The sequence below is a fragment of the Sinohyriopsis cumingii genome, unplaced genomic scaffold, assembly GCF_028554795.1.
Source record: "Sinohyriopsis cumingii isolate HCF-2022 unplaced genomic scaffold, ASM2855479v2 utg000663l, whole genome shotgun sequence".
NCBI classification, from domain to species: domain Eukaryota; kingdom Metazoa; phylum Mollusca; class Bivalvia; order Unionida; family Unionidae; genus Sinohyriopsis; species Sinohyriopsis cumingii.
The window spans coordinates 326,440-333,006 of NW_028315922.1; positions in this window are offsets into that span (position 1 = coordinate 326,440).

Consider the following 6,567-nt stretch of genomic DNA (forward strand, 5'->3'; position numbering starts at 1 on the left):
TCAGGCTCAATTGCCAAATATATAACATATATAAAGACCTGAACAGTACAGCCCTTTCCTGGGATCACTATTAGCTGTATAACATACACACTGTATGTTGTGAAATCAGTCAAAAATAAATATCACAATTTTTATATTATCTACCATGTCAGAACAAATAATATAGAAAGTCAACAAATTTGTATTATTTACTCTGAATGTACCTATTTAAAAGCTACAAGGAAAAGTCTTCAAACACAAAAGTCATTGTATCATCTGTTCTTCTCTGACCAAAATATGACCACTTATAAGGCAGACAATTTTTAGAAATAGATGTTTGAAAATTAATTTATGTTTAGATCAGCAGGTCAAGTTTATAGTCTCCTATAAACCTTTTCATTACAAAGGTAAAATAAAATGGGAATTGTTTGCCAGCAGAGATGAAAGTCTTTATTTTGAGGGAACCGCTCATTCTTGGCATTTGGTTATTCACGTCACTGTACATATGCGAGTTTAACTAGAATCATAAACTGCTTTTTTAATTCATGATACTTTGTTAGTTACATTAATTTCAGTGGCTACCAATACACCAAAGAAACATTATTCTGTGTAATTACGTGACTTTCAGGTGATGATTTGATCCCTGGTTTGAACAGGCGTTTGCATAAAGCGACTTGATATTGAACTTTGATTCTTTACTAGATGATCTAGAACTATTGGGGCACATTTTTATGGCTCAATGTCTGTGTGTTAGTGTGTACTGGGACACTTTTTTATGGCTCATGTCTGTGTGTTAGCGTCTACTAGGACACTTTTTTATGGCTCATTTCTGTGTGTTAGTGTGTACTGGGACACTTTTTATGGCTCATATCTTGTGTTAGCGTCTACTAGGACACTTTTTAATGGCTCATGTATGTGTGTTAGTGTGTACTGGGACACTTTATGGCTCACGTCTGTGTGTTAGTGTGTACTGGGACACTTTTTATGGCTCATGTATGTGTGTTAGCGGCTTCTAGGACACTGTGTGTGTTAGTCTGTGTGCTAGTGTGTACTGGGACACATTTTTATGGCTCATGTATGTGTGTTAGCGTCTACTAGGACACTGTTTTATAGCTCATGTATGTGTGTTAGTGTGTACTGGGACACTTTTTGATGGCTCATGTCTGTGTGCTAGTGTGTACTGGGACACTTTGATGGCTCATGTCTGTGTTAGTGTGTACTCTGACACTTCTGTGGCTCATATCTATGTTAGTGTGTACTGGGACACTTTTTGATGGCTCATGTCTGTGTGCTAGTGCGTGCTGGGACACTTTGATGGCTCATGTCTGTGTTAGTGTGTACTCTGACACTTCTGTGGCTCATGTCTATGTTAGTGTGTACTGGGATACTTTGATGGCTCATGTTTGTGTGCTAGTGTGTACAGTGACACTTTTTGATGGCTCATGTTTGTGTGCTAGTGTGTACAGAGACACTTTTTGATGGCTCATGTCTGTGTTAGTGTGTAATCTGACATTTTAGTGGCTCATGTCTGTGTGTTAGTGTGTACTGGGACACTTTGATGGCTCATGTTTGTGTGCTAGTGTGTACTGGGACACTTTTTGATAGCTCATGTCTGTGTGCTAGTGTGTACTGGGACACTTTGATGGCTCATGTCTGTGTTAGTGTGTACTCTGACATTTTAGTGGCTCATGTATGTGTGTTAGTGTGTACTGAGACACTTTTTGATGGCTCATGTTTGTATGCTAGTGTGTACTGGGACACCTTTTGCTGGTTCATGTCTGTGCTAGTGTGTACTCGGACACTTTTTGATGGCTCATGTCTGTGTGTTAGTGTATACTGGGAAACTTTTTGATGGCTCATTTTTGTGCATTAGTGTGTAATCGGACACTTTTGATGGCTTGTGATGATTGTTATGGTTGGGGTTAGGTGCTCCGGATATTTTATTTAAACTATTATAGAAGTCCCATCCAGGCTCTATTTTGTTAGAAGTTAAATTTAGTGAAAAGTAAATGTAAAGCTCCGAGCCCCAAGTCGACAATACCGATGGTTAGATGGCTGAATGTACAAAAAGGTTGAAATTCAATGAATAACAATTTAATAACAATTCAGTAATCAAATGACTCAAATTTCTAATTACACTCCTTCCGCTCAACCCTTTGATAAGTCTATTTCATCACTTGATTAGCAGTGTGTGATTGATATCCACCTGTCCTTGTATTTCTACTCATCTGTTTTATCCTTTCTCTCTCCTATTTCTCCCTATTCCTTCTCCTCTTCCTCCCCAAACCTTCCTCCTCCTCAACTTTCTCTAGACCCCTTCCCCTCCTCCTCAACTTTCTCCCCCACGACTGCACTTCTGTCGACTTCAACTGTTTTGGCTAGTCTCACTTCCGTCTCCAGCTCTTGAAGACTCGGGACTCAATAGAACTGGAAGTTCTGTGTTCCCTAAAAAGCTTCCTGTGAAAACACAAGGACGGTACAGTCGTTTTCCTTAGCCCTCTCATCTCTCAGTACACACAGCCTCTCGTCAGATAACGGATATTATGTTTCTTCAGTCACGCATTCATACACATCGAGATACCCATATGTTCTTGTATGGTAAAACAAACGTCATAATACAGCACGGTATCAATTACTTCTTATACATACATCAATTAGTTTCATAACATCAGTAGGTACATATTCCTAATTCAGTTATACCAAACAATATCACAATAATCAGATGCATTTCTTTACCTTACAACTCATACAAAGTACACAAACATTTAAATATCCATGCTCTGACATATGCATACATTCATAGTAACTGATCTTACATACTTTACCATTTTCCAAATTCACAGTTCAAGCATGTGTAAATTCTAACCTAATGCATTAATAAATACACTGGTTTACTATGAAGTGACCTATCAGCAAATAATAATAATAATAATAATAATAATAATATCAATGAGGACTTTGTATAGCGCCTAATCTTAAGAAACTCTAAGCGCTTTACAACATTACACAGCACCTATAAGATAAAAAAAAAACATATAATGATATGATTACAAACACAAACACCTTGAAAGTAGAAAACATAGAAAAAACATGCTGAGAATATTTAAGGTAGGAAACATTATTAGGTCTTTAGGTTTGTTCTTGCAGTTGAAATAAGTGAGTGGGGTCACTGTGTCTTTGTGACTCAGTGCCAATTCATTCCACGTTGCTCGGCCCTGGTATGCAAAAGAACGCTGTCCATATGACTTTGTTTTCATAGTGGAAATAATGAGTATACGATTGTCAGAAGAGGAGCGTAAGTATCTTGGTGGTGTGTACACATGGGTGAGGTCGGATAGGTATATGATGGACTAGGGTCCGTCAGTGACACGTAGCACAGAGAACACATTTTGTGTTTGATTCTGGATCGAATGGATAGCCAGTGTAGGGTACAGATCAGCGGAGAGGTGTGCTCTGATCGTGGTACTCTAAGTGTGATCCGAGCAGCTGTGTTTTGAACTTTTTGAAGTTTCTGGAGTAGATATTGAGATGAACCAGACAGAACTGAGTTACGATAGTCCAGTCTTGAAAGTACTAATGAACACACAAGTGGCATCAACTGAACGATATTTGCGAATGGAGCTGATGCGTCTCAGCTCAAGATATGCAGCCTTGCATATGTTCATGACATGTTGGTGCAATGTGAGAGTACTGTCCAGAGTAAGAACTAGGTTTTGTACTGATTGTGTGAATTTAATGTTGGTGTTGCTGATATTTATTGTTTGAGGTCAAGGATTTGAATGAGAAAGTCTTTGTGTTGTGATCAGAATGGCCTCAGTTTTATCATCATTCATGTGCAGCTTGTTACATGTCATCCATGATTTCACATCAGAAATGCACTTCTCTACACCTTGGATGGTAGCATCAACTTCAGTTGGGTGGCTAGATTTGTATATTTGGGTGTTATCAGCGTACAATCGGTGAGACACTGGATGATGATCTATGACACTTGAGAACGGCTGAGTCTACAGAATGAAGAGAACAGGTCCAAGAACAGACCCTTGTGGAACACCACAACATAGATCAACTGGGCTGGAGTGTATTCCATTTGCAGACACAATTTGTGTCCTGTTGACCAAGTAGGACTTGAACTACAGTAAGGCTGTATCATGAATGCCAAATACATGCTGGAGACGGTGAAGTAATATATCATGGTCTATTATGTCAAATGCTGCAGACAAATCAAGGAAGGCGAGGACTGTAATCTTTCCGCTATCCAAAGCAGAGAGAATATCATTAACTACTTTTAGAAAAGTAGTTTCAGTACTGTGGCAAGGGCGATATGCAGATTGTACATTGCTAAAAAGACTGTTTGAATTCAGATGAGATACAAGCTGGGATAGAACAACCTTTTCTAAGATTTTTTATATGAATGGGAGATTAGAAACTGTTATACGGTGAGTTAGCAGAAGGCGCACGACTGACTGGACGACCACGTCTGCGCTACAAAGATGTTTGCAAGAAGGACATGAAGACGGCCAACATCAATGTCAACGTCTGGAAGAGCTGTGCTAACGACCATTCCACCTGGCGCCTAGCTGTCAGACAGGGCGTTCAAAAAGCCGAGGAAGACAGGAACATAAAGCAAGCTGAAAAGAGAGCTAGAAAGAAAGAGAAACAACACCTTACTCTGGAGCTACACCATCGTCTTCCATAGACTGACGTATGCCAAGATTATAGTACATACATATTTAGTTACCTGAGTGAATAATCAAACTAGCCTTGCATTTTGATTGATCTAAACTTTCGTAAGGTATGTCAGTATATAAGACCATACTCACATGCACTTAGCACAGTTCGGAAAGTTGAATAAAAACTTGAGAGTTCATCAAGTACTTTTCCATTACAATATTAATTCTCAAAACAACAAAGATTATTAAAACTAATTTTGAACTAAATCTATGCTTGAAAGGAATAAGCAAAAGACGTCAAAAAAGGAGAACCCATAACACTTGATTTGTTAATGAAAATTTTACTTTGTTTTACTTTACTAGTCCTAAATATTCTAAATATTAGTGCCTATTTTTATTTGATTTATTTCTTATTATCAATCAAATTCAATTTGATACTACTACAGGTACCAAGTTAAATTTAAAATTTAATAAAGTGTTTTTAACAGAGTAAAGTATTTTGATATATTTTACTTCTTTGCAGAATGCAGACAAAAATGAATCAGTTTTGACATGGAACATTAAAAATACCAGTGATTTGATCAAAATGGTAATTGTATGTTCAGTTTCATCATTTAGACACATGTACATTTTCGTTCCAGGAAATCTGAAATCGCCTATTTTTACTTTGCCCAAATGCAGAATAAACATACATCTGTCTCAAAATACATTTAAACAACATGCATACATTTCTTGGACTTTTTATATCTGTCAAAAAAACTCGTGTTTTTTTTCTCACTCACTTTCCTTTGACCTGATGATGTACAAGGTTTAAGTGATAAATTGTGTGTCTGTAAAAAAAATTAATCGATACATGCTTAGCAGTTTTCATGAATAATATATTTCCTCAGTACTGGAGAAATATGTCACGATTGTATCAGGCTCAATTGCCAAATATATAACATATATAAAGACCTGAACAGTACAGCCCTTTCCTGGGATCACTATTAGCTGTATAACATACACACTGTATGTTGTGAAATCAGTCAAAAATAAATATCACAATTTTTATATTATCTACCATGTCAGAACAAATAATATAGAAAGTCAACAAATTTGTATTATTTACTCTGAATGTACCTATTTAAAAGCTACAAGGAAAAGTCTTCAAACACAAAAGTCATTGTATCATCTGTTCTTCTCTGACCAAAATATGACCACTTATAAGGCAGACAATTTTTAGAAATAGATGTTTGAAAATTAATTTATGTTTAGATCAGCAGGTCAAGTTTATAGTCTCCTATAAACCTTTTCATTACAAAGGTAAAATAAAATGGGAATTGTTTGCCAGCAGAGATGAAAGTCTTTATTTTGAGGGAACCGCTCATTCTTGGCATTTGGTTATTCACGTCACTGTACATATGCGAGTTTAACTAGAATCATAAACTGCTTTTTTAATTCATGATACTTTGTTAGTTACATTAATTTCAGTGGCTACCAATACACCAAAGAAACATTATTCTGTGTAATTACGTGACTTTCAGGTGATGATTTGATCCCTGGTTTGAACAGGCGTTTGCATAAAGCGACTTGATATTGAACTTTGATTCTTTACTAGATGATCTAGAACTATTGGGGCACATTTTTATGGCTCAATGTCTGTGTGTTAGTGTGTACTGGGACACTTTTTTATGGCTCATGTCTGTGTGTTAGCGTCTACTAGGACACTTTTTTATGGCTCATTTCTGTGTGTTAGTGTGTACTGGGACACTTTTTATGGCTCATATCTTGTGTTAGCGTCTACTAGGACACTTTTTAATGGCTCATGTATGTGTGTTAGTGTGTACTGGGACACTTTATGGCTCACGTCTGTGTGTTAGTGTGTACTGGGACACTTTTTATGGCTCATGTATGTGTGTTAGCGGCTTCTAGGACACTG